At 42.3% G+C, this 9,469-nt stretch overlaps 1 pseudogene; it reads right to left on the reverse strand.

The window, feature by feature from the left end:
• The window catches only part of LOC103256716, an 11,317-nt pseudogene extending 2,765 nt beyond the window's left edge, over window positions 1-8,552 (reverse strand).
• Window positions 8,553-9,469: the final 917 nt, after the last annotated feature.

A 9,469-nucleotide genomic window follows, 5' to 3' on the forward strand; every position in this document is an offset into this window, starting at 1 on the left:
TCAGCCTTCCAAGTAGCTGGAACTACAGGCACGCACTACCACGTCCGGCTAATTTTTTTTGATTTATTGTAGAGATGAGGTCTCACTTGCCCAGGCGGGTCTCGAAAACTGTGGGCTCAGGCAATCCAACCATTTTTTCTTTATTCAGTCATTCATCAATGAACACTATAATTGCCTTCACATTCTGGCTATTAGAAATAATAGTTCTGTGAACACAGATGTGAAACTATCTTTTTGAAACCCTGCTCTAGATTTGTTTAGAGTATACATCCAGAAGTAGAACTGCTGAATTGTGTATAATTCTATTTTTAATTTTGCAGGAATTGCTGTAATGTTTTTTCATAATGGCTTCACCATTTTGCATGCTCATAAAAATTTACAGGGTTTCAATTTCTCCAAATTCTTGCCAGCAATGTTGTCATCTTTTAAAATCATAGCTAGCCGGGCTTGGTGGCTCAGCCTGTAATCCTGTGCTTTGGGAGGCTGAGGAGAGTGAATTGCCTGAGCCTGCAGGTTCAAGACCCACCTGGGCAACTTGGTGAGACCTCATCTCTACATGAAAAAAAAAAAAATAGCTGGGCGTGGTGGTGCGTGCCTGTAGTTCCAGCTACCTAGAAGGCTGAGGTGGAAAAATCGCCGGAGCTCGGCAGGTCGAGGCAGCAGTGGCTGGGAGCGGCCATTGCACTCCAGTCTGGGTGACAGAGTGAGACTCCAACTCAAAAGAAAAAAAATCATAGCTAATCTGGTCAAATTTATCTTGATTAAAATGTTTTATGTATTGTTTTAGGATACTTTAGCTTAATTTCCTGGCAGTGTGTCTGTGTGTATAAAAGATATCCTGTAGCTTTCTATCACGGTCAGTCTAATTGGCTTTTATCATTCGGGATTTATCATCTGAGGTTCGTACCAACATGCATACAAGTTCTATGTGTTAATATGTCTTGTGCTTCTATAACAGAATACCACAGAGTAATTTATAAAGAAAAGAAACTTATTGGCTTACAGTTCTGCATGCTGTGGAGTCCAGTACCAAGATGCCAGCCTTCTTGCTGAACATAACATGACATAAGTCATCTCATGGACAGAAGGGCAAAGAGAGACTAAGACAGAGAGAGAAACAGGGAACGAGAACTCATCTCTGTGATAATGGCATTAGTCCACTTATGAGGGTAAATCTCTCATGACCTAAATACCTCTGAAAGGTCCCACCTCTTAACACTGTTACAATGGTAATTACATTTCTTTTTTGGGGGGGATCCTTTATTTTTATTTTTAAACTTTTAAATGCAATTAAATTTCAACATGAGTTTTGAAGAAGACAAATGTTCAAACCATAGCATGGTATAAATCACATAACTCCAGGTCATATGCATCTGTAAGAATTCTAAGTTCCTCTATGAATATTTGCTTATTAGGGTTTAGGAAATTCTTTAGGTGTTACTTCAGCCTGGGTCTAAGGTTTAAATTTGACAGTTGCCAACAAACCAGGATCTTGAAAAATATAGTTCTTTAGAGGTAATTGGCATTTTGGAGTTTAAGGAGATTCACTGGGGAGAAGATGGGGGCCTGCATAAAGGAGAGAGAAAGAAGGATGTACAGAAGGAGAGAGATCAGAAGGATAAGGGGGAAGAGGGAGAGCTAGATATAAGGAGGAAACTGGAGTTCAAGGTGGGGGAGAACTAAATAGGAAAATGAGTCTAGATTTTGCTTAAGTTTGTCAAAATGCTCACTGGCTTTGCCCAGGGAAACTTTTAGTGAAATAATTTTTTCATTCAGGACCTTAGAGATCATACCAATAAAATTTATTCAAATAAAAAACTGCTCCTTTGACCCAAGAAAACATTTTTTTCCCTAAGGTATCTCTAAAGTTAACAAATTTTCAACTGTTATGTTTCTCCTAGTAACCTCTGAAGGCAAAAATCATTCTGGTGAAGTTATGTCATTTAGAAAGAGAATATGAAAGTTAATATTTAGTCTTAGACAACCCCATAAAAACTGACAATATTAGGGAGGGATGTAATGTCTGTGTATCTTGTTCCTGGTTCCTACAACATGATAGGTAGCTGCTTTTCCAGGAGGACACAACTTTCACACCTCAGTGTGCAGGAAATCTGAGAGAATACTCTCTCTGGATCAATGTTTAACCCTTCAGACAAAAAAAACCCAAAAAGAATAAGGTGAGAGAATCTTATCCCATTTTATTGGTAAGCTACAGCAAATTCTGTCCAAATGGTCACCAGTTTATTAAGAATCAGAAACTACTGGCTGGGTGTGGTGGTTCACGCCTATAATCCCAGGACTTTGGGAGGTGGAGGCTAGAGGATTGCCTGGGTCCACGGGTTTGAGACCAGCCTGGACAACATGGCAAAACCTCGTTTCTACAATAAATAAAAAAAAAAAAAAGAAAAAGAAAAGAAAGAAACTACTGATATGTGAGGCCAGTTGAAACAACAGTTACCAGGGCCTATGCTTGAGTTTTAATATTCTTATCAAGACAAAAACACTTTTAGATGGCACCACACAGAGCAGTTACACAAAAGATAGAAATAAGAGGTTTTCAAAAAGTGCGATACTCCCACAGATGCCAATGTCATGGGAGCCAATAAAAAAGGCACCAAACTGAGAATAAGTAGCCAAGAAACTCAATTCAAAGATATTGGTGTTCACACTTCTTGCTAACTTACGTCAAGGCAAATTTGAAAAGATTTGGCACAAGGGATTTTGTGGGTAGCACAGCTGTCTGATGGCTGTGTTCCACGGTGATTAACAGTTTAGACCTTATCTCACCGAGACCTCTATGTTAACCATGATACATTGTAAAATAATTTCTACAGTGGTCGTTTTCCATTATACCAATCCTTTGTTCATTAAGCCTTCATTAATAAGCATGCTTAACAGTAGCATTCTTGGATTTCAAACAGAGATTATTTGGAAATAAGTGGATACTCTTATGAAAACAAATAAAGCCTATTTGTTCAGAGCCTACTGAAGGGAGTCAACCACAATCTCTTGCACTTGACAGAGCTTCCGGTAAGCAGAGATGTAGAAAAGCCTTATAGTGAAAGTTTTGTACTTAATAAAAGGGAAGGTATCAGATATTCCCTGATTGGAGGCTGTTGTCATGAAGATGTGTGTGTGTGTGTGTGTGTGTGTGTGTGTGTATGCAAACAGGGGTGGGGGTGGGGAGTTGTATTTAGAGGGTTGACATTCTATGTGGTTTGCTGATAGTACATATACGACTTTCTCCAACTGGTCCTAAGATGAATGCATGGGTAACTATTAGGGAAGCTATCAGTTGTCAAAAATGTCCTGGCCATTTTAAGCCAGTTGGTATGTGGGTTTTTGCTTGGCTTCCAGGCCTGGTTGCTATAGATAGTATTCTGACTTTTTGGGGTGGTTACTGTAGATACCAACTTGGATTCCTGGACATGCTGGCATAGATTATGGGTCACAGTTCAATTTTTCTATTTGGTGTAGCCATTGTCCACATCTATAGCAAATTTCTCTCACTTAAATAAGGAAGTAAATATCCAAATTAGAGAGATTCCTTTTAAAAATGATTATAAGTAAAAAATTAGTTTAATATTTACTTATTTTCCACCATCTATTTCAAATATTTTTCTCTGCCAGACCTTCAGTTGGGCAGAATTTATTTATTTATTTATTTATTGGTAAAATGGTGGGTAAACTAAATTTCAAGACATTTCCCCCAAATAGTCTTTTCCTTTCCCAAATATAAATAATTTTAATTCTCATTCTCTCTTTGGTCTTTCCTTACCAAACCTGCATGAAGACCATTAGGTATTGTTCAGATCTTTATTTGTAGAAGTATGATTTTGTGGGTATAGTCGGCACTAAGTGATTTAATTGACAATTGCAGTGAGAGAAAAATAGCTGTAACTGCTGACTTATTGTAATTCCTTGTAAAAAGCTGAATATAGTCAGGTATGGGGGCCCGTGTCTATAGTCCCCGATACTCCAATAGCATAGATGGGAGGATTGTTTGAGTCTAGGAGCTCAACAAGCCTGGCAACATAGTGAAATACCATGACTAAAAAAAGCTGAATACAGGACATTAAAGGCATCCTGGCAAAGTCAATACTGGATCCAGGACAAATTCATTAAATTCAGGGCATATGTTATATCACAGACAGCTAGCAATCCTATTCCTGATGTGTCCTATGCACCTAATATATGCCTGGTATCCAATAAGTCCTCATTGAACATTAGCTAGAGGAAAAAATAGGGAGCACAAGCTCCCTATTCATTTTTACCTATCTGGCAACTCTTTTTTTTGTTTTGTCTGGAGTCTCACTCCGTCGCCCAGGTTGGAGTGCAGTGGCATGCTCATGGCCCCCCCAACGTCGACCTGCTGAGCACCCAACCCAGCGTCGACCTGCTGGCCTCCGGCAATCCTTCTGCCTCAGCCTTCCAAGTAGCCGGAACTAAAGGCACGCTCTACCATGCCCAGCTAATTTTTTGATTTATTGTAGAAAATTTGAGGTAGATGCCCTAGCAGCTGCTGGAACCACTTTGTGCTCTGGGGACTCTCTGGAGAGTAATATAGAGTCTCCAGAGCACAAAGTAGAGAGTTCGCAGACCACAAAGTGGCTCCAGCAGCTGCTAGGGAGTTTACCTCAAATCTTGAAAAAGTTTTCAAGTTTGAAAAAAAATCAATATTTGGACATCAAATCCTGAGTGTGTTCAAGGTTCCAGGATGGCCATGGACTCAGCTTCATTCTCTGACTTCTCTGATCTCAATATCTCTTGCTCAAACTTCACTAAGATCTTAACATTTTTTTCTCCTGTCACAGATATGTTTCTTTAAAACAATTTTGTTTCTTCGTTTGAATAAAGATGTAATCATCATTAATAGCTTCAGTAACATCTTTTTTACAAAACAGCCAGCACTGTTGATAAAATTTTAGGTGAAATAATAAATCATTTTCCATCGAGGAGATGAAATCATGCATTCCTAAACAGTTATGGTCAGAGTAACACTTGGTTGCTCCCCTTTATACCAATAAATCAAAGGGGGCATCCCTCAGGAACACTAGGGTCCCTTTCAGCTTCCAGGTGATCAGTCTCTTGGACCTTTTCCAACTCTCCGATCACTGTTTCTGGGGTCTGGTGTGGCTTCAGGTCCACTGAGCATCTGATCAAGTCTTGGGCCTTCTGGAGCTTGCAGAGTCCTTTATGACTAGAATGGAGAGGTCCCTATGAGGTCCTTGCATGTCATGGGAGTTGATCTCTGACACCTTTGTGAGCCCCTCAGTCACCTAAGAGATTATGTTTGTACAGACCAAAGAGAAAAGTGCCTCTGAACTTCGACCCAGACCGAAGTCTGGGTTCATAAAGGTGGAATTTCCTATCCTCCTGAGGGCTTTGCCGCCTATATAAATACTACACAAACAAAGGGAGATAGCAACACTAAGGAAAACATAAAACCACATAAAAGAAATGTGCGCCAATCAAGTTTTTAAAATATGACATGTCCCATCAAATAAAGCATAACAAATCAGCTGACTTTCTTAGCAAATTCAAATACAAAAGGATATCTCAACAAAAGCACTAATGGGTTGGTTCAGCATTCCTCTGGTGCCTACAAAGTGGTCCTGAAGAGCCCAAGTAAGAAAGTTTCCCTCACACCCTTGTGTATGTCCAGGGTTGGCTTACTGAATAAGCCTGTCCACTTTATAAGATCGGATACTCGGAAAGCCCTCTTTTTTTTTTTTTTGAGTCAGAGTCTCACTCTGTTGTCCAGGCTGGAGTGCAGTGGCATGCTCACGGCTACCATAACCTCGACCTGCTGGGCTCAGGCATCCTTCCTCCTCAACCTTCCAAGTAGCTAGAACTACAGGCGTGTGCTACCATGCCTGGCTAATATTTTGATTTATTGTAGGGACGAGGTCTCACCAAGTTTGCCCAGGTGGGTCTTGAACCTGTGAGCTCAGGCAATCCTCTCGCTTTGGCCTTCCAAAGTGTTGGGATTACAGGCTTGAGCCATCTCACCAGGGCTAAGGCCTCTTTCTTTTTTAAAATTTTTTTTATTTTAAAATTGTGGGGTACAGTACATTTATCACAGCATTGTTCACAATAGCAAGGCCTCTTTCTTAATTGTTCATCAAAGTTTGGTCGTGGTCGGCAGGACTCCTCTCCAGAGAGTCCCCAGAGCACAAAGTGGCTCCAGCAGTTGCTAGGGCATCTCTATCAGGAGATCCCATTGTTTAAGGTCCTACAACACGGGCGCCAATTGTTATGGTCTGAGTAATGCTTGGCTGCTCCCCATGATACCAATAAATCAAATGGGCAGGAGAACTGGTAGAAGAAATTTTATTCCTGAATGGGCACGTTGGCTCAAGCCTGTAAACCCAGCACTTTGAGAGACCAAGGCGAGAGGATTGTCTGAACCTGGGGGTTTGATGGTAACTCATCTCTATAATAAGAAAAAAAATAATTAGCTGGGCATGGAAGGTGGAGACAGAAGGATCACCTGAGCCCTGCAGGTTGAGGATATGGTGGCCGAGAGCAGCATGCCACTGCATTCCAGCCTGGATGATAGTCATATGGTTAACGTATAGGTACTGACAACTCTGGACCATAAAAGTGAACTGTAAAAGCCTAGAAGGTGAGCAGAACCATTTTAGAAAGACCTTGAATCTGGCTTTGCTCCCTGGATTCAAACTCAGAAATAAACTTCTACCAGTTCCCTGTCCCTTTGATTTATTTGTATCAATGGGAGGAGCCTAGCGCTGCTCGGACCATAGCAAAACCTTTATATCAGGGATAAGATGTCCTCTTTGCACAGGGTTTTGATTTTTAGAAGGCCACACAATTTCCTGGCAGGAAACAGAATATGATAATTTGCTCTTATCTAAAGTTTCTGAGTCTTAAAATAAATGGCCTGTTGCAGTAGCAGGTGCCTAGAGTCCCAGTTACTTGGGAGGCTAAATTAGGAGGATACTTTGAGGAATGAGCTCAAGGCAAGCCTGGGCAGCATAGTTAAACCTCATATCTTATAAATAAATAAATAAACAAACAAGTAAATAGAAACTATCTTATATAAAGTAATACATATTATATGAATAGAAGCATTGCTTGCTAGGTTGGAATACATCACTGATTATTCAGGAAGGAGAGAAAGCCCTCCTCTAACTCCCTGTCATACCCTGTCTGGGCCTTTTATTTTGAGTCAGAGTCTCACTCTGGCGCCTAGGCTGGCGTGCCGTGGCAAACTCACGGCCACTGCAGTCTTGACCTGCTGGGCCCAGGCAATCCTTCTGCCTCTGCCTTTCAAGTAGTTGGAACTACAGACATGTGCCACCACGCCTGGCTAATTTTTGTTTTGATTTATTGTAGAGCTGAGGTGTGACCATGTGGCCCAGGCTAGTCTCAAACCCCTGGCCTCAGGCAATCCTCTTGCCTCAGCCTCCCAAAGTGCTGGAATTACAGGCATGAGACACCTGGCTAAAAATGTAAACTTATTAAAGAAAAGACATGTTGTGAAGGGCACAACTGTCAGGACAGCAGCAAGTGTCTGCTGCTTGGACCTGTTCTTTCTTGTCACCAGCGGGAGAGTACTGCAGGCCATAAAACAGTCTCCAGACCGTCAGTCTATAAATACTTGACAAGCAAGCTGACAGCTATTTGTGGACGAGTTCATTATGGTTGTCCTTGGAAACTTGCTATGCTTTATAGTGAAAGACAGACTGAGAGTGGGAAATGCATCTTTTTATCTTGTTTCTAAACTTTAATACAATGATGAGAAAGTAGAAGCTATGTTTTGGAGAAATGCATATTTTAGATAAAATTAACTTTACCAGAGTTTGTCTTTTCAGAAACAGATTTCCTGATGCCAGAGGTATCTCATAGTGGCAATTAAGCTTGCCTAGAGTAAAGGGAATTTATAAGGGCTAAGACATCATATCAATGTGTCTGTGGCAAAGATTGTAAAAGTCATGAAACTTGTAATTACAAAAGTTATGATTGCTCAGAGGGGGAGTAAATTGGGTGCTATCTACAAGGAAGTCAAGGATCCACCAAGCTACCCACTGGGAATGCATGGCTGATAGGAGGAAATGCACCCTCCATTAGTTCTAAGGAATGTCCTTCAGGAAGGTGCAGGAGCATTAGAATCCTTGTCACGCCCTTCTCTAGGGGCTATGATAATGTGGCGGATATTAGTGGGTCTCTGTGTCACAGGATCTCCAAGACATCCACAGGTAGTGGATAAGGAAGTCACGCAGTCAAGTCTACCTGATTGCAACATACATCTCCAGGGGAAAGGATTTAAGCCAGGACCGAGGGTGGGGGGCGGTGGGGGACGACAGGGCCACACTCACCTAGAGTGTAGGTCTGCTCCCTGTCTGTGGGGAGTGAACTTTTAAAAAATAAATCTTATCTTCTTTCACCTCTTTGTGTGTTGCAATTCTTTGCGTTACGCGGATCTCTAGGTTGCCAGAGTGTTGCCAGCGTGCACCTCCGGCTTGCCGGCTCTGGCGGTGTTGCGCCTCCCGCCATTCCATCCATCCCTTCACCCTCACCCTATCCATGCCCGAACACACAGAACTTGAAATTACAGTTCTTTGTAATATTTATTGAAATTGTTCTAGAGCATCCTCCAGGAAAATTTGGATACTTAACCCTTTAAGAATCAGCAAATTGCCAGCATGGAGACTCAAGCCTGTAATCCCAGCACTTTGGGAGGCCAAGGCGACTGGACTGTCTGATTCGAAACCAGCTGGGGCAACTTGGCGAGACCTCGTCTCTACAATACAGTAAAAAGTTAGGCGGGCGTGGTAGCGTGCCTGTAGTTCCAGCTATTTGGAAAGATGAAGAGGAAGGATGCCTGAACCCAGCAGGTCGAGGCTGTGGTGGCGGTGAACGTGCCACTGCACCCTGGCCTGGATGATGGAGTAAGACTCCGACTCAAAAACCAGAGAGTCAGCAAATCCCTGCTATATACTTGGCACCCCGGAACTCCAATTTTTAACGTTCCTCAAGGGGCTCTCTTCTTATCTTCTTTCCAATGTGCAAAGTCTTTTATTTGAAATTTTGGCAATGGAAGACTTAGGACCACCTTAGAATACACATTCTCATTACAAGGAGGTACGACGGTTTCAGACTCCGGCAAGAGGCTCTCAGTTTTTTTTTTTTTTTTAAAATATTTATTGTAGAGATGAGGTCTCGCCAAGCTCTCAGCTTTCATCCGGGAGGTCCAACAGAGACCTACAGGAGGCAGGAAGAGGCGTGGGAACTGCATTACCCAGAAGACCCCGCGGCACGCAAGGCAGCGAGAGTAGCCAATGGCAGCCTAGAAGTGAGGCGTTTCCGGACGTTCGCACGCGTGTGGGCGGGACTTCCGGCAGTGACTTCGTGGCGTGCCGTGTGGCTGCGTCTGGAGCTTTCGTGGTGTTCCGGTCCTGGCGCTTTCAGACGAGGGGGCAGAGCGGGGAAACACGAGAATTGT

This window comes from Carlito syrichta, unplaced genomic scaffold (assembly GCF_000164805.1).
Source record: "Carlito syrichta isolate Samal-C Ts95f unplaced genomic scaffold, Tarsius_syrichta-2.0.1 Scaffold294715, whole genome shotgun sequence".
Classification (NCBI taxonomy): Eukaryota; Metazoa; Chordata; class Mammalia; order Primates; family Tarsiidae; genus Carlito; species Carlito syrichta.